General features: G+C 37.7%; 1 protein-coding gene and 1 long non-coding RNA gene across 8 annotated transcripts in view; both read left to right on the top strand.

The window, feature by feature from the left end:
* The window catches only part of LOC139366191 (protocadherin alpha-C2-like), a 216,337-nt gene that overhangs the window by 49,991 nt on the left and 146,614 nt on the right, over positions 1 to 19,732 (top strand). The window lies entirely within an intron of this gene.
* On the top strand, positions 2,844 to 4,274 carry LOC139365939 (uncharacterized). Its single transcript, XR_011626710.1, has 5 exons — positions 2,844 to 3,014; positions 3,186 to 3,322; positions 3,435 to 3,526; positions 3,788 to 3,899; positions 4,188 to 4,274. It is a non-coding gene; the product is annotated as an uncharacterized lncRNA (long non-coding RNA).

The raw sequence follows: 19,732 nt of genomic DNA, 5'->3' as shown, positions 1-19,732 counted from the left end.
ACCCTTACATGAGATTACATGGTGCTGAAATGTGAAAATACTGAGGATGGAATAGGTCCAGTTGACACATCTGATTCAACCAATCAAATAACTATCAATACCTTTTCTATTGGTCGTATGGTGGGTTGATTCTCTGGTTAGACGTCACTTACACTGGAGCTGCATTCAACAACGGAAATAGTTCGCACACGTTGGCGAACATATTTCATTTGTTTTGTTAAGGTTAGCGAACAGTCTTTGGAGATATTGTGTGGCGAACATAAGTGTCTGTTCGGGTCTAAACTGCTGCTAAAAATAATAATGTGGCTATGTGGACTTTCTAATATTTTTTAGTAGGAATAGCTTAGTCATTTTCAGTGTAAAATCCTTACAAAAAGTAGCTGTTTGATGTTTCAGGGTAACATTTTAGAATATTAATTCAAATCATCGATGTTACTCTGGCAACAAGTTCGCTGCAAACATAAGCCTTGTTGAACTCGCCTCTGGAGCGGCAAAGATGACATGGTCGCTACAATCTGCTCATTCAGGAGGGTCAGCCTGAGCTTGGCAATGTATTGATTATCCAATCTATCAAGCATACAAACAAGTTAGCATGAAATACTGTATATATGATTCGTAGATTAGTGAACCAAAGGTACAGCTCCAGTAGGAGCCTGGCCCTCACTGCAGATCTACACAGTAAAAACTGGAGTGTTTTTTCTGGAGGTAAAGTGATTTTCCTCTCAAGTAGTGAAAATGAAATCATGTTAGAGTCTAGTTATTACCAGCAGCAGCTGGACTGGGAGCTAAAATGAAGATGAAATTCTATTGGAGTAAAACCGCATGACCACGCCCACTAATGTTGGTTAAATCTAGATTTCCCGCCATTTGTCCATTTGCAAGTGTCTCGTGAAAGGAAAGAGTGGACCGATGGAGAGCGTGGATCCGCCGAACATCCGTAGTCATTCACTGAACCACAGCATTTCTTCACTTCTGAACTTAATCAGAGTTCCAGGTAAGTTCACTGTTACTGGTTAACTTTGTGTGCAAATTCAAACTGTTGAGCATCATTATAGCTAGCTAGCTAGCATTGTAGTGTAGGCTCTCTGTTGCCGCACTATTTGCGTAGTAAGATGCTAATGTGGGCATCTAGCTAGAGATAATTCGATAGCTATCTACAGCAACATTAAGTTACACCACTTTTAGTGGTTTATGGACAGTATGTACGCCCAGTGGACCGGTGCATCACCTGTTTTACATTTTCAACAGAGCGGTATTAGCTATTATCTGTAGCTAGCGGACTTTACTGACGAAGTATCGGCCAGCAGGTTAGTCGGTGCAACATGTGTTTTACTCTGAAAAGCGAGCTGTTAGTTGTTATTAGACAGTATTTAGGGTCATGCAGGTCGATGCAACACGTGATTTACTCTAAACAGAGCACTGCTCTGACATTTAGCGACAGTTGGTCTGTGTTACATGTGTGTTTCACTCAAGTTTAGAGCGATTAGACAGTTTTTAGCTGCAGTTTGGTCGGTGTGACACCTGCATTTTACTCTGAACAGAGCTGATGGACAGTTTTAGCTCAGTTTGGTCCGTGCAACACCCGCGTTTTACTCTGAACTCTAGAGTTAGACAATTTTTAGCTGCTGTTTGGTCGGTAAGACACGTGCGTTTCACTCTGAAAAGAAAGCTGTTAGTTGTTAGTAGACAGTATTTAGCGTCAGGCAGGTCGATGCAACACATGTTTTACTCTAAACAGAGCACTGCTCTCTTGTAATTTGTGCATATTTGTCTTAATGCAATTTAAATTAACCTGCTTTCTTGTCATCAAGGATGCAGGCTGTACGAGTGAAGTACAGGGATTGTCAGAAGTACATTTGTTATGAGGTGCAACTGACCTTCAAATCCTTTTTTGGATTGAGGTGAGTGAAAAGTTTCACATTTCACACAATATCCAATGGAACAACATACTTACACTTTAAATATACTTACTTTATATTTACTGTCAAATTGATTGCCCATTTCCTTGCTGATAATGAATACAAAGCAAACAAGCGCCTCCCCAAATCACAGATCAGTCAAAGATTGATTTATGTTTTGGGAGTTGTCTAATTATGCTCATCTGTAGCCGCGCTCATTGTCTTTGCCTGTCATGAATGGTTTTAAAGAATAAGTGATACTAACATTTGTATGCTGCCACAATATGTGTTGATAGCTATCTGTGGCGTATTGCAAAGGTACTCAGACTGCTGTTATAATAATTCAGTACGTGGCTGTAGATGGCATATAATTGGAATTGACGTGGAATGACGAGGAAAGGCGCATGAAGTCAGTTTTGGGGTTACGATGTTCACGTAAAGATGACCTCTTGATTTCTGTCTTCTGTTCTGGTTTTTCTCAAAAAAATACACAACATATTTAATCAATAAGGTTGTGCAACTATATTTTGTCGTCACAGTTGCCAATAAATTTGACATTCCAACCTTGGACTTAAAAGTCTATGATGAATCGGAGACTGAAGTTGATGAGGTGTTTGAGTTTCTTCTAAAGAAGCAAGACCTTGGTGTGCTGGAGATTTGTTTACCGCAAGACCCAAATCCTGATGGGTAGTTGCTTATTAGCTTAGTGCTTCACATTCATCCATACACTCCTAGCTAGCCTAACACATGTTCTGAATATGTGAGACAAGCATTTTGATATTTTAAAATGATCTTTGTTTCTGTGCTCACCTCTCCCACCCCGTTTAGAACAGTAGTGGGCCTAATCAATTCAAAATGTTACATTTTTGCATTCCGCTTTCATTAACAAAAGTCGTCTAATCATAATAATGTATGTTTCCACCTAAATTGTGTTATAATTACAGTGTTAATCACACCAGTTAAATGTTAACATGATTGCTAGATTCGTTGAGCTCTTCTGCAAGCAGCTCCTTATCAAAATACAGTGGATACAATGAGGGGGACTCCGATGACACCATTATATTGCAGCAGAGTCCTGCTACAAGAAAGACAGCTGAGGATAATCGTCTATCTCATGTAAGTACTGCAAATTACCAGTTTAAACAAATGCCAAACTTGAAGATTGAGTGATAAATGGCATCAATGAAAGTTGTGAGAGCGTGATCATGGTGTGTTTTATTATACTTGCTATTTCATTGCTGTTTTAAAAGTGTTAATGTGTTCCTTTTTGAAATTACTCCGACTTAGATGATTGAAGACATTCTGAACAACAAACCTGGAGGAGAGAGGATCATGATTGAGTGTGCTCGGACAAAAAGCCTAACAGAGAGCAGAAGACGCGATATGGCCAAGATATTAGTTGCTCAAATGACAAGTGAACATGGGTATATGTCATACATTACATACCTTACCACCTAACACAATTTTTAGCAGAAGTTGTGATTTACACATTAATACTTTTGTTTGGATCTCAAACAGTAAAGTGTGTGTGTCTAGGACAAGTCCTTCAAGGCGTGTTAGAGGACTACGCAAAGGGCATCATTGCCTTGTTCCCATACCTGGCTGATCCTAGGAGCAAATTTGGTTATGTAAGTACATTAAAAACAAAGTCTAACCTTTTTAACTCTCTGGGACTCTTAAACCTTACAACAACATACAATGATGTTTTTATTTAAACTATAGATCTGTTAACATGTCTATATGCCCACCATCTCTGCCATCTCTCCTAAGCTCAACTCTGGTGGTATAAAAGCCCAGTTATCTTCATCTATGGGCACATCTGTAGTTTTAAGGATGAATATGAAGAGATTTTAACCTGCTCCCTCAAACTGAATTATACTTTACTTTAGGAGCATTATTATAGTGCAGAAGATGGGAGTGGATATCTAGCATGGAGACTGAAATTTGTGCAAAGGGAAGCATCAGACGGACGACAGAAGACCATGCATCAGTCACTGACGTGTAAGTGATTGTAGTTAGTCTCATTCATGACACATGACCAGAGAATAATTGTATCTGAACATCTGTATAAGCAAGGGTTTCTTAGTCTCTTACTCTTTTAGTATTTCTTAGTATTAATTCTGTTTCTGAGTCAAATAAATCCTACTTTTCATCTGGTGACATAACTGCATGCATGGCCATCTTTGCAGAGTTTCCGAGCCTTGTTTTTTTATATCTTATGGCACAATATTGTATACTTGTGTAGACCAGACAAACCCAGTAATCTGTAAACGTTTCACCATGTTACAGGTGGTCCAAAAGCTGATGGACAGTTTTCCTCTCTGAAGGAGTCTAACATACAGCTGAAGCATACAGCTGATGAAACAATTGTAAAGGAGAAGATGAAGCAGATGTTTGCCTATTGTCAAAATATGGTTCATGACCCAGTGAAGTCCTCTGAAATATTCACAGCGTTTCCAAGATTCCAAGACATAGCAGCAATGGTATGTGGATCTTCGACTGCCTTGCCTTAAAACTGCCAGGACAATTGTTTTCTGTTCTACGACAGTCTGATTAGGACTGTGATATATTACATGACGATAGTGCCACACCATAATGTTTACTGTTCTGTCTTGACTTGTTCCATCTTGTCTGCGGATTGAGCAAGATTTTAGTCTGATGTTTGGTGATGCAACCTCTGCAAAGTTCCTGGAGAAGTGGCCTACTCTCTACAAGGAGAAAGTCATTGACCAAAGCAGTGGCCTCACACAGACAGGCGACCTGGTTCAAAATGCTGAATGGTATGCTGGAATAAATGATTATACTAATGGAAGGGAGCATTGTTTTTGAAAGCAAATGGGATGATGTAAATTTCAGTGAAAATGTGTACTTTCAGGATGGAACAGTGACATGTCCTCCATTTTGGTCCTTGTCCACCTTCTGCCACCGTCACCTCATGGCTGCAAGAGACCAGGAAAAATCTCAACCAGACACACCAGTGAACACATTGAAGTTTATCACGGTGTCATTACAGTTGACTGTTCTGTCCCCATTCCTAATCCTAATAACTACTTTTAAGATTATGGACAAATCATGGTAAGATCATGTGTAGCTGTAATTTACATTTTCACAAACTGTTTGTGAACCGTGATTCATTTTAATAGCACACTAATTAAGTCCTTGTGTCACAGACTGGGACCAGCATCCAGGTGCATCTGGAGACCGTCATGGAAAGCCTTCAACCCTATCTGCTTGCTGTGGGTTCCCAGAGGAGTGGGATTCACAAGTACTCCATTGTGATTGACAAACATGCAATACCTTGTAAGTCACCAGACTCTATTGCCTGTTTTGATGAGCTTTTCAAAGCTCATGTTTGTCTTTGGTACCGTGTACAATCAGGATCTGGTAAATGTGTACAACTTTTGCAAACCACAATTTATGAAATTGATGTTGATACCACCAAGGTTAATCCTAGGGTTGCAGAGTTGAGGGCTTGGATGCTGCATTGAGTTACTAAAAGTTTTGAAGTTGCAAAGGGTTAAAAGGAAATAACCTTTTTCCTTTCACACAAACGTTTTCATATCATTCATCTAAAATGTTGTGTTTTGCTTGCAAAAGCCCACAGGCAAATGCCAATTCCTTGACAAAACACTTGAAGTTGGCCCACGGACTTTGTCAAGGAAAGACACTTGGTCTTAAATGCGACAATAATGCAAATTATTGTTATTGATATATTTGTTTACATCCCAATTTTGAAAACATTCGTTTATTTACAAACACCCAAATATAAAGGAGATGATGCAGACTGATTCCAGTTCAAGAGAACTTTATGACTTATGTGATGGAGATCTGTTCCAAGAGCCATGCTCTATTTTCAAAACAGAAGCAATTCAGATACAGCTTCTCTGTGATGATTTTGAAACTGTAAATCCTCTTGGATCAAAACAGGGAAAACAAAATAAATTAGGAGCAATCTATTTCAACTTATGTAATTTTTCTCCAAAGTTCAAATCATTTCTGCTTAATAGTAATTTGGTTGCTTTATTTCATGCCCAAGACATTAAAACATGGCTTTTCTAAAATACTTGATCCAATTGTGCAGGATATTAAAATACTTGAGAGGGATGGAATTATGGTTCCCTTGTATGATCAACCAGTATATGGAACTATTGTCCAAGTCACAGGTGACAACCTTGGTCTTCACTGTTTATTTTGTTTTGTCGAATCATTCATTGCCAGCTATTGTTGTCGCTTTTGTCTTGCTGAGACAGACGACTTTCAGACTGAATTTGATGAAGATTCACCCAAGATAGTTATGCGAACTCGAGCACTTCATGCAGAACACTGCCCAAAAAAAGGAGACAAATCCCAGTCTTCCCTATGTGATGGGTGTTAAACGTTCTTGCGTTCTAAACTCCTTGCCGTACTTCAATACACGTGAAATCTTCTCTCTCGATATTATCCATGATATCTTGGAGGGAGTGGCACAATATGAAATGAAACTGCTAGTACTGCACTTGATAGACAAGTACACAACATCAAATGAAATAGACAGGAGAATAAAGAGCTTTAACTATGGTTACATGGAGCAAAACAACAAACCTCCTGCAGTGAAGTTAGGAGAGGACTCTAATGACTTGGGGTTAGATGCTATCCAGTCCTGGTGTTTACTTCGCAATCTACCACTTCTCTTTGGAGACTTAGTTTGTCCGAATGATCTACACTGGTATTTACTGTTGCTGTTGCTTCAGTGATATCTCCAATGATATCAAAGGGTGTTACAATTTTTTTGAAACATTTAATCGCAGAACACCACAGGTTATTCAAGCAATTGTTTCCAAAAAAGAGGCTGCTACCGAAGCATAATTTTATGGTGCATTACCCCACATGTATGCTTCAAATTTGACCAATTTTACATAGATGGTGCATGCGCAAAATGAAAATGAAGCAAAGCATAATTCCTTTAAAAAACAATTAAAAAGCTTAAATGTAACAAACATTGGCAAAAAGAACACAAGTCAAACAGCATACAGTTGGTAGACATTTGACACCAACAGAGTCATGATTAGTCCAGGTAAAATGTTATCTTTAAATGTCGTGGACTGGGGCTGTAAGATGGCTGAGACTCTTCCGGTACCAATTGACACCACGGTTTTAAATGTTAATTGGACCAAACACCATAGAAATATGTATAGTTTAGTTGTTTGTCTTAAAGTTCATTGTGAGATGACAGTTTTTCAGAAAATCCACCATGTTGTTGTTAAAGATGAGTGATTACTGTTGGTTACTTTTGCCCTATAAATGTCTTCATGAGCATTTTAATGCAGATAGAGTTGGTGTGCAACAGAGGGACCTTATGTAGTGGATGTTAAGGAGCTTTTCTGTCACAAAGCATTTGATATACAGATGTCTTACAGTTGTGGTGATTCAACTTTGTTTATTGTCTCATACTGTTTCCCGTGACTCTAAAAACTGCACAGTAAGCTCTTTAAAACCAAGATGTATTGTATTGCAATATTGGCTTTTTGATTTACTTTTAGAGGGACAGATGCCAAAATGTAATTTTACAGAGGCCACAATTTTATTTGATCATCAGTGTTTTTGATATCTGAGATGCTAGTTTCACAAAATCCTCCATGTCATTGTTAGATGTATTGAATTGCAATATTGAGCTTTTCTATGTACATGTATTAAACTGAACAGAGGCCAACATTTCATTTCAGTCCACAATTTTATTTTATTATCATCAGTATTTTGATGTATGTATTGCAAATGTCTTACATTTAAGAATAAAGTGCTTTGTTAAATACTGACTTCTGACTTATTGACGTTTAGTTGTACAAATGCTACTCTTGACTGATAATATTCAATTGCATATATTCAGTGAATTGGCAGAGTTGTTTCCATAAAGCTAAATAGAGTAAATTACAGTTTGTAGAAATAACTCTGAAAATTGATATCTGCAACAAGAGTAAGTTTTACTCTATTTAGACTGGGACCAGTTTTACTCAGATAAATTTACTGTGTAGAACCAGCTAATCCTAAACCATCCATATCTTAACCATTAGGAAGTCAAATGCAACGCTGATCTTAGGGGCAACTTCAGCCTTGTATTTACAGGGCCTTGTTACCGTGTTTCCCTGTTGGGCTTGTGTTGTGGCCGTGAAGGAATCAATTTCAGCAGTTAGAGACTTTTCATAATCCTTATTTGGAGCTACACCCCATCAGAAAGACAGTCTATTGGCGATTGAATGCAACCTTAAAGCCCACGACACTGTCACATAGGACTACATTTCAGCCAGTCAAATTGTTCTCGTTTCTAACATTCTACCCGTGCCCTTTAATAAGGATGTCAACTAAACAGAAGATGCGTTGTCTTATGTTCATTGTTCATGTGTATGCCTACCTCTTTGACAAATGCAGGTTAGAGCATGTAGCCTAATAAGAGACAGTGGTGTTTGCTTGCATGCCTGTGTCTGAAGGCCTGTGCACCATGGTGGTAACTAGTGGTTGATTATGCGAGCCGCGTGTGGCTGAGAGAGAAAGAGTTGCCTGTCTCTTGCACACGCTGACACCCGCCGCCTAGCCAGTCGGGTGGTGTGAAAGTGCGCTGCTTGGCTTCGCTAGGGAGCTGCCATTCATTATTTACATGTTCCTTTCCAGTTCCCTCTCCGTTTGTGTTCTAATGCTGCGGCTGCGCGGTTGACGTAATAAAGGTTAGCTCCGGTGCCCTTGTTTTGATTTTCACAAACGGCCTCATGTTATTGGCTAACAGAGCTTGTGTTTCATCCGCTATGAGTGTGGCTGAATGAGGCAGATTTTAGGCGATGATGCTGTTTCCCTAGCAACGTACTGGCAGAATTACCTCTCTGTATTCGCTGGTTTTCCACCGCATGTTGGAGAGTCTCCCGTGCAGTGCAGTGGTCTCAGCAACAGGGGTGAGGGAAAGGGAGAAGGATGTGAGGGGGAGGGGACGTCGTGTCTTTTGTATGGTTCCTCTTCTACCATCTCACAGTATTGAATGAAAATGGGTTTAGTTTTGATTGAAACACGGATTATGTTAGCGAATTCCTCATTGTAATATTTGGTCAACAGATGGTGTCAACAGAAAAGCAACAGTACATGTGAAAATAGATCAACACATTATTAAATATATTGCATTATGGCAATTTTCTATTTTTACTCAACTAGGTCACTTCAGATTTCATACTTCGATAATTCCATAGGCTAGTAATAAGAGTGAGTGTAATTGGAACCAAGATGGCAGTGCAGTACAATAGATCATTACTATTCAGTGGCACTAATACTCATATAGAATGATTGAGAGGAATGTGAAACAATGCAGAAGACGGAGAAAGACAGTGAGATATCAGTACTCAAAAGCCTGAAATGGGTGGGTCAGTGGTGCGTGAAATGGACAGTAGCAATAATGAGAATGCTCCATGAAGATTTGATAGCAGCCTTCCCATTTGTAAACGGTGATGATATCCCCTTCAGTGTTTCTGTTCAATGTCCAATGCCTAATGCCCAGTTTGGTGATTAGCCTGTGTGTGTGTGTGTGTCAGTGCATACACAGTGGCAGTGCCAAGCCATGCTAGGACAGCAGATGCCAGTGTGAGATTTACTGCTCTGATTGAAAATGGGAGTGTGTGTCTCATTTAGCCAACAAGTGCTGTCATGACTTCAACGGGTCACATGTTTTTGTTGTTGTTGTGAATATACATGGTTTCACTGGGCCACATTTGCTCCCTCCATCCATAGTGTGTGTGGTGTAGCTATTGGTGTCTATCATGACGTGTAAGTTAATCTATTGGGACTGTGGTTGGCACATTCCCTTTTGGAACAGAAGGTTGTGATTGTGAAACATGCAAACAACCTTGCTAAATTCACAACAGTATGTTGGTTGATGTGTCTGAGCATGTAGCCTACTTCATCATAGTACAATGTGCACAGTACTTCATTCATACATTGTATTTTTGGAGCCGTGGTATAGCTTTGCCTCAGTGTCTCTTTGTGTGTGCTTGCTTAGTCTGTAATTGTGTTAGTATGCCGAGTGTCTAAGATCAAGTATGCTCACACTGTAATGCACCTTTGTGGTGTGTCAGTGTGTCGGTTGTCTTGGTTAATTGTGTGAGAGTGTTCTCCCTGTGAGAGTGTGGTCTGTGTCATAGGTAGAGAGTGTAGCAGAAGCAGGGAGGAGTATTACAGCCAGCCGCTAAAGCTTTTAAGCGGTATTGTACCTCAATTCAGCAGGCAGAGAATTGGCCTTATTTTAGATGGCTGCACACACACACTACCTTCTCCCGAAGCTCCCTTCTGTTTCCATTCCCTTTTCTCTCGCTCAACCCCTCACTTGTACTTTCTCTCTGTCCCTCTTTCTCTGTTCCTTCTACAATTTTCTTTGGTTTTCAGACCGTGGCCTATCCCATTTGCAACTAGCTCCCACAGACTCATGTCAGAATTAGACGTTCATCCATGTTTCTCAAACATTACATGTAGAAATTGTTGCAAATGTCACATTTCAAAGTGTTTAAGTTTAGGTGTTAACTCTGAATTTTTAAGGTTAGGGTTAACTCTCGATCGCTGGATTCGAACTTGCAACCTTCCGAATTAGATGGCAGATGCTTACACCTATCTCCCATCCCCGTCCACAACGCCCTAGCAAAACTGAAACCTACTTGAAGTTAACAGTGGCCGGTTTCCACGTATTCTCCTGACGTCCTCAGACATGGATGGATGTCAAATACTGACTTGTATCACAGGTGACCTGGCTGCCCATTTGCTCCCTCCTCTCTTTTCTGTACTCTCCCATTCACTCCAATTTCCCCTCATCCCTTACCCCGCTCATTGTTCCTGCTCCCCATTTCTGTCAACTTCCCTTCTCCCCCCTGTCTCAACGTCTTCCTTCTCCACCTCTCTCCTCTCTCACTACCACTCTCTCTATCCTCTTTCTCTACATCTCTTCCTACACCTCCATCCCCATGTGCTGTTTCTCTCCCTCCCTCCTCCTGCCCCTCCCCCTCTCTCTCTCTCTCTCTCTCTCTCTCTCTCTCTCTCTCTCTCTCTCCCTTCCCCCATATCCCCGCTCCCCTCCCTCTCCCTCTCCCTCCCCATCTCTCTCTGCCATGCCTGTGGGGTTGTGGTTGTGGATGGGGATGTTGTTCTGTATGTGCTGGAAGCTGTTGTGTGTCAGTAAGGCACACATTTTGTTCACTGTTTCTTTGTTAGGACTCAGTGTCACTCACATCCAGGTCAAAGCTGTGATGGTAATCTCATTTACACACACAGCCACCCAGAGCACTGTACCGCAAAAGCGCACCCATCCTATGTTGTTCACACACACACACACACACACACACACACACAAATTCATTTAAAATGGTTAAGGTAATCCAATTTATAGACAAGCACTCACACCATGCATTCACAGGGACACACACAAACGCACAAACACACAGATGACACAGGCTCATCAGCGTCACTCCCTCAGCTATTCAGGTTCCTTTGGTGCTGCGCAGAATGACTATCAAACTAATGACAGTGCCTCTGAGACAACCCACTGCCCCACACACACACAGAGACAGAGGGTTAGTTATGCAACCGCCCCTCATGCCAAATTAACACACATTCAGCACCCAGAAATATTGACTCTCCCTAGCCTTCCCCCTGATCCTTCTGGGCAGATAAGGACAGGAGAGGAGGGGAGAGGTTTGAGTGAATCTGGTTACACAGTGGAGCTGCCCAGTACTGGAATCAGGACCGCTTATTCCACTACTTCTCACGTATCAGTGAATTCTGCACGACGTGTCTCTGCAAGATACTTATCTCATCTGCTGTGGCATCATTCTCTTTTCTCTGTATTATTTTCTCTCTTCCCCCTCTCTTTCTCTGTCACAGTCTGTTGAGCTCATTGGTAATCACACAACGTATTATTCAACAAAGTTTATTCACCACAGTTATTAATAACATAAGACTTATTTCAGTGTGGTTGTGGTGCTATTGTGAAGACTTTGCGTTCAGTTTGGCAATGGTGCTGTGAGTGTGCCTGGACTCTGGAGTTAGGCCAGGCCTAGAAAACAGTGAGTCCTGAGCACACCCTGGCTGAGTACTGTGAGATTCAGCACTTTGTGGTCCTATCCAGGTGATGTGGGCGTCTATGAACTAGCAGGCTGTATTAGTGTTGACGTCAGCAGGCCTCGTTGGACACTGCGGCAGAGCTGAGGTGTTGGCCCACAGACCCACTGTGTTTGTGTGTGTGTGTTCTTCCCTACTGTAAACACACAGTATACAATCAATCATCAATCAAATGTATTTATAGAGCCCTTTATACATCAGTTAATGTCACAAAGTGCTGTACAGAAACCCAGCCTAAAACCCCAAACAGCAAGGAATGCAGATGTAGAAGTTGTGCCATGGCAGAGATGGGCGACTAGTATGGACTAGTATTGACTACAGAGTCATTCATTGTTGTAATCACAGAGAGAATAGAGCTGTAGCTTTATATGACTCAACATGTGAGGACATGCATTGACATGGAATTTACACTGACTCAACAAGGAAAAGCATTCAAGCTAAGTATCAATAAAGGAGTCTGTTTATTATCTCAGTAATTACATTATGCCCAAAGAGCAGTTATACATTTTTTTTATACCAAGTTGCTTTAGTTCAGGGTGGGTAGGTCCGGTCCAGTTAGTTCTGGTTCTAAGTGGGTCGACCCTGGTAGGTTCCACTGTGAAGGGTAATATCAGTTCTGTTTGGTTCCGCTGTGAAGGTCATGTCAGTTCTATTTGTGTATCGGTCATGTGACCCCTGACCCTGTTATCTCTCTACAGTTAGCAGTTAGCCAACACCCAGAGGTTAGTCTACTCTAAAAGCCTTCACTCTTAGTCTCCCTCTGCCTCTCTCTCTCTCTATATCTCTCTGCCTCTCACCCTGTCTGTCTCTCTTTTTTACCTATTTTCTCACTCCATCATTATCTCTCTCACAATCTCCCTTGCTCTCATCTCTCTTATTCATCAGTATTGTGTCTGTTTCTCCTTTCATCCACTCCACTGACTGTCTCTCCTCCACTCTTCTCTCTGATATAACCTCTGGTTTCATTAAGTCTCAGTGGTTTGGGTGCATGGTAATGTGTGTGGGTTCTGTATGTTTGCCCTGCCACAGTCATGCCTGCCTGTCTCTCCACTGCAGCGGAATCAAGAATCAGGGTCAGGGTCAGAGGAGGCTCCTCAGGACTCGTGTATGTTCCCTCTATTTGTCTACAAGAATAGTAATGCTGCATTTGTGAATGTATTAATGTAAATAAGGTATTTCTGTTTTAAATATTTTATACATTTGCTAAAATTCGTAAAAATGTATTTTTGCTTTGTCATTATGGGGTATTGTGTGTAGATTGATGAGGAAAAACATTAATTGAATACATTTTAGAATAAGACTGTAACGTAACAAAATCTGGAAAAAGTGAAGGGGTCTGAATACTTTCCAAATGCACTGTAAATATGCAAATGCTTGTGTATATAGTACCGTACCTATATTAGTACTGTATAATAATATTCAGATCTTTAGAGTATGTATTCCACAACTGTTCCTATACCAAGGGAGCAATGTGTAACGATGTGCGCTGAGAGTCGGGAAGCAAGTTCAGGGAGTGAATACATTTAATAAATACATGAAACAAACACCGACATGATACAGATACAGATACAATGATGACTGGGGAAGGAACCAAATGGAGTGACTAATATAGGGCAGGTAATCAAGGAGGTGATGGAGTCCAGGTGAGTGTCATAATGCGCAATTACGCGTTACAATGGCGACAGGTGTGCACCATGACGAGCAGACTGGTGGCCTAGTGGCCGGAGAGGGAGCACAGTGACACAATGTATAACGCTTTCTGAGTCAGCTGTCTATTTTGAGCTCATATGGGAGTGGAATGTGAGCGAAGATTTGCAGTAGCAGCCTTTACTCTAGTTAATATTACAGTAGTCTATACTCTTAGTCAATATTACAGTTGTCGTTACTATTAGCTACTTTTACAGTAGTCTTTACTCTTAGCTAATATTACAGTAGTAATTACTCTTAGCTAATATTACAGTAGTCGTTACTTTTAGCTAATATTACAGTAGTTCTAATTCTTAGCTCACATGACAGCATTCTTTGCTATTAGCTAACACTACCGTAGTCATTACTCTTAGCTGTACTCTTACAGTCTTTATTACTCTTAGCAAGGATTACAGTAGTGTATACTTTTAGCTAATATTACAGTAGTATATTCTCTAAGCTAATATTACAGTAGTCGTTACTCTTAGCTGTACACTTACAGTCTTTATTACTCTTAGCAAGGATTACAGTAGTCTATACTTTTAGCTAATATTACAGTAGTATATTCTCTAAGCTAACATTGCAGTAGTCATTACTCTTACCAAATTTTACAGTAGTATTTACTCTTAGCTAATATTACAGTAGTCTTTACTCTTAGCTAATATTACAGCAGTCTTTACTCTCAGGTAATATTACAGTGTTCTTTACTCTAAGCTAATCTTACTGTAGTCTTTACTCTTAGCTAATATTAGAGTATTCTTTGCTCTCAGTAATTGTTACAGTGGTCTATACGCTTAGCTAAAATTACAATATTCGTTACGCTTAGCTAATATTACAGCAGTCTTTACTCTGCTAATATTACAGTTGTCTAAACGCTCAGCTAATATTACAGTTATATAAACTCTTAGGTAATATTACTGTAGTCATTACTCTTAGCTAAAATCACAGATGTCTTTGCTCTGCTATTATTACAGTAGTCGTTTGTCTTAGCAAATATTACAGCAGTCTTTATTCTTAGCTAATATTACAGTAGAATATACTCTTAGCTAATATTACAGTAGCCGTTACTCTTACCTAATATTACAGTAGTATATACTCTTAGCTAGAATTACAATATTCGTTACACTTAGCTAATATTACAGCAGTCTTTACTCTTAGCTAATATTACAGTAGTTCTAATTCTTAGCTCACATGACAGCATTCTTTGCTATTAGCTAATACTACCGTAGTCATTACTCTTAGCTGTACTCTTACAGTCTTTATTACTCTTAGCAAGGATTACAGTAGTGTATACTTTTAGCTAATATTACAGTAGTATATTCTCTAAGCTAATATTACAGTAGTCATTACTCTTAGCTGTACTCTTACAGTCTTTATTACTCTTAGCAAGGATTACAGTAGTCTATACTTTTAGCTAATATTACAGTAGTATATTCTCTAAGCTAACATTGCAGTAGTCATTACTCTTACCAAATTGTACAGTAGTATTTACTCTTAGCTAATATTACAGTAGTCTTTACTCTAAGCTAATATTACAGTAGTCTTTACTCTTAGCTTATATTACAGTAATCTTTACTCTCAGTAATTGTTACAGTGTTCAATACTCTTAGCTAAAATTACAATTTTTGTTTACTCTTAGCTAATATTACAGCAGTCTTTACTCTTAGCCAATTTTACAGTTGTATAAACTCTTAGCTAATTTTACAGTAGTCGTTACTCTTAGCTAAAATCACAGATGTCTTTACTCTTTGCTATTATTACAGTAGTCTTTACTCTTAGCTAATATTACAGTAGTCTTTACTCTTATCTAATGTTTCAGTAGAATATACTCTTAGCTTATATTACAGTTGTCTATACTCTCAGATAAAATTACAGTTATATAAACTATTAGCTAATATTACAGTAGTTCCTCATAGCTAAAATCACATTAGCCTTTACTCTTTGCTATTATTACAGTACTCGTTACTCTTAGCTAATATTACAGTAGTCTTTACTCTTTGCTAGTATATGACAGTAGTTGTTACTCTTAGCTAATATTACAGCAGTCTTTACTCTTATCTAATGTTTCAGTAGAATATACTCTTAGCTTATATTACAGTTGTCTATACTCTCAGCTAAAATGACAGTTGTATAAACTATTAGCTAATATTACAGTAGTCGTTCCTCATAGCTAAAATCACATTAGTCTTTACTCTTTGCTATTATTACAGTACTCGTTACTCTTAGCTAATATTACAGTAGTCTTTACTCTTTGCTAGTATATGACAGTAGTCTTTACTCTTAGCTAATATTACGGTAGTCTTTACTCATAGCTATAATCACAGAAGTCTTTACTCTTTGCTATTATTACAGTATTTTTTACTCTCAAGAATTGTTACAGTGGCCTAAACTCTTAGCTAAAATTACAATATTCTTTACGCTTAGCTAATATTAGAGCAGTCTTTACTCTTAGCTAGATTTACAGCTGTATAAACTATTAGCTAATATTACAGTAGTCATTCCTTTTAGCTAAAATCACAGTACCCTTTACTCTTTGCTATTATTACAGTAGTCGTTACTCTTAGCTAATATTACAGCAGTCTTTACTCTTGGCTAATTTTCCAGTAAAATAGACTCTTAGCTAATATAACAATAGTTGTTCCTCTTAGCTAAAATCACAGTAGTCTTTAATCTGTTCTATTATTACAGTAGTCGTTACTCTTCGCTAATATTACATTAGTCTTTAGTCTTAGCTAATATTACATTAGTCTTTACTCTAAGCTAATATTACAGTATATTTTACTCTTAGCTAATACTACAGTAGTCATTTTTTTGCTAATATTACAGTATTTATTACTCTTAGCTAATACTACAGTAGTCGTTATTCTTAGTTAAAATCACAGTAGTATTTACTCCGTTCTATTATTACTGTAGTCTGCTCTTAGCTAATATTACAGTAGTCTTTACTCTTAGCTAATATTACTGTAGTCGTTACTCTTAGCTAATATTACAGTAGTCTTTACTCTTGGCTAATTTTCCAGTAAAATAGACTCTTAGCTAATATAACAATAGTTGTTCATCTTAGCTAAAATCACAGTAGTCTTTACTCTTAGCTAATATTACAGTAGTCTTTACCCTTAGCTTATATTACAGTAATCTTTACTCTCAGTAATCGTTAGTGTTCAATACTCTTAGCTAAAATTACAATATTCGTTACGCTTAGCTAATATTACAGCAGTCTTTACTCTGCTAATATTACAGTTGTCTAAACGCTCAGCTAATATTACAGTTGTATAAACTCTTAGCTAATATTACTGTAGTCATTACTCTTAGCTAAAATCACAGATGTCTTTGCTCTGCTATTATTACAGTAGTCATTTGTCTTAGCAAATATTACAGCAGTCTTTATTCTTAGCTAATATTACAGTAGAATATACTCTTAGCTAATATTACAGTAGCCGTTACTCTTACCTAATATTACAGTAGTATATACTCTTAGCTAGAATTACAATATTCGTTACGCTTAGCTAATATTACAGCAGTCTTTACTCTTAGCTAATATTACAGTAGTTCTAATTCTTAGCTCACATGACAGCATTCTTTGCTATTAGCTAATACTACCGTAGTCATTACTCTTAGCTGTACTCTTACAGTCTTTATTACTCTTAGCAAGGATTACAGTAGTGTATACTTTTAGCTATTATTACAGTAGTATATTCTCTAAGCTTATATTACAGTAGTCATTACTCTTAGCTGTACTCTTACAGTCTTTATTACTCTTAGCAAGGATTACAGTAGTCTATACTTTTAGCTAATATTACAGTAGTATATTCTCTAAGCTAACATTGCAGTAGTCATTACTCTTACCAAATTGTACAGTAGTATTTACTCTTAGCTAATATTACAGTAGTCTTTACTCTGTTCTATTATTACAGTAGTCGTTACTCTTAGCTAAAATCACAGATGTCTTTACTCTAAGCTAATATTACAGTAGTCTTTACTCTTAGCTTATATTACAGTAATCTTTACTCTCAGTAATTGTTAGTGTTCAATACTCTTAGCTAAAATTACCATTTTTGTTTACTCTTAGCTAATATTACAGCAGTCTTTACTCTTAGCCAATTTTACAGTTGTATAAACTCTTAGCTAATTTTACAGTAGTCGTTACTCTTAGCTAAAATCACAGATGTCTTTACTCTTTGCTATTATTACAGTAGTCTTTACTCTTAGCTAATATTACAGTAGTCTTTACTCTTATCTAATGTTTCAGTAGAATATACTCTTAGCTTATATTACAGTTGTCTATACTCTCAGATAAAATTACAGTTATATAAACTATTAGCTAATATTACAGTAGTCGTTCCTCATAGCTAAAATCACATTAGCCTTTACTCTTTGCTATTATTACAGTACTTGTTACTCTTAGCTAATATTACAGTAGTCTTTACTCTTTGCTAGTATATGACAGTAGTTGTTACTCTTAGCTAATATTACAGCAGTCTTTACTCTTATCTAATGTTTCAGTAGAATATACTCTTAGCTTATATTACAGTTGTCTATACTCTCAGCTAAAATGACAGTTGTATAAACTATTTGCTAATATTACAGTAGTCGTTCCTCATAGCTAAAATCACATTAGTCTTTACTCTTTGCTATTATTACAGTACTCGTTACTCTTAGCTAATATTACAGTAGTCTTTACTCTTTGCTAGTATATGGCAGTAGTCTTTACTCTTAGCTAATATTACGGTAGTCTTTACTCATAGCTATAATCACAGAAGTCTTTACTCTTTGCTATTATTACAGTATTTTTTACTCTCAGGAATTGTTACAGTGGCCTAAACTCTTAGCTAAAATTACAATATTCTTTACGCTTAGCTAATATTAGAGCAGTCTTTACTCTTAGCTAGATTTACAGCTGTATAAACTATTAGCTAATATTACAGTAGTCATTCCTTTTAGCTAAAATCACAGTACCTTTTACTCTTTGCTATTATTACAGTAGTCGTTACTCTTAGCTAATATTACAGTAGTCTTTACTCTTGGATAATTTTCCAGTAAAATAGACTCTTAGCTAATATAACAATAGTTGTTCATCTTAGCTAAAATCACAGTAGTCTTTACTCTTAGCTAATATTACAGTAGTCTTTACCCTTAGCTTATATTACAGTAATCTTTACTCTCAGTAATCGTTAGTGTTCAATACTCTTAGCTAAAATTACAATATTCGTTACGCTTAGCTAATATTACAGCAGTCTTTACTCTGCTAATATTACAGTTGTCTAAACGCTCAGCTAATATTACAGTTGTATAAACTCTTAGCTAATATTACTGTAGTCATTACTCTTAGCTAAAATCACAGATGTCTTTGCTCTGCTATTATTACAGTAGTCATTTGTCTTAGCAAATATTACAGCAGTCTTTATTCTTAGCTAATATTACAGTAGAATATACTCTTAGCTAATATTACAGTAGCCGTTACTCTTACCTAATATTACAGTAGTATATACTCTTAGCTAGAATTACAATATTCGTTACGCTTAGCTAATATTACAGCAGTCTTTACTCTTAGCTAATATTACAGTAGTTCTAATTCTTAGCTCACATGACAGCATTCTTTGCTATTAGCTAATACTACCGTAGTCATTACTCTTAGCTGTACTCTTACAGTCTTTATTACTCTTAGCAAGGATTACAGTAGTGTATACTTTTAGCTATTATTACAGTAGTATATTCTCTAAGCTAATATTACAGTAGTCATTACTCTTAGCTGTACTCTTAGTCTTTATTACTCTTAGCAAGGATTACAGTAGTCTATACTTTTAGCTAATATTACAGTAGTATATTCTCTAAGCTAACATTGCAGTAGTCATTACTCTTACCAAATTGTACAGTAGTATTTACTCTTAGCTAATATTACAGTAGTCTTTACTCTGTTCTATTATTACAGTAGTCGTTACTCTTAGCTAAAATCACAGATGTCTTTACTCTAAGCTAATATTACAGTAGTCTTTACTCTTAGCTTATATTACAGTAATCTTTACTCTCAGTAATTG

Source organism: Oncorhynchus clarkii, chromosome 14 (genome assembly GCF_045791955.1).
Source record: "Oncorhynchus clarkii lewisi isolate Uvic-CL-2024 chromosome 14, UVic_Ocla_1.0, whole genome shotgun sequence".
Classification (NCBI taxonomy): Eukaryota; Metazoa; Chordata; class Actinopteri; order Salmoniformes; family Salmonidae; genus Oncorhynchus; species Oncorhynchus clarkii.
Note: the sequence above shows the minus strand (reverse complement) of the source record. Positions and strands in the feature narration are given on the sequence as shown.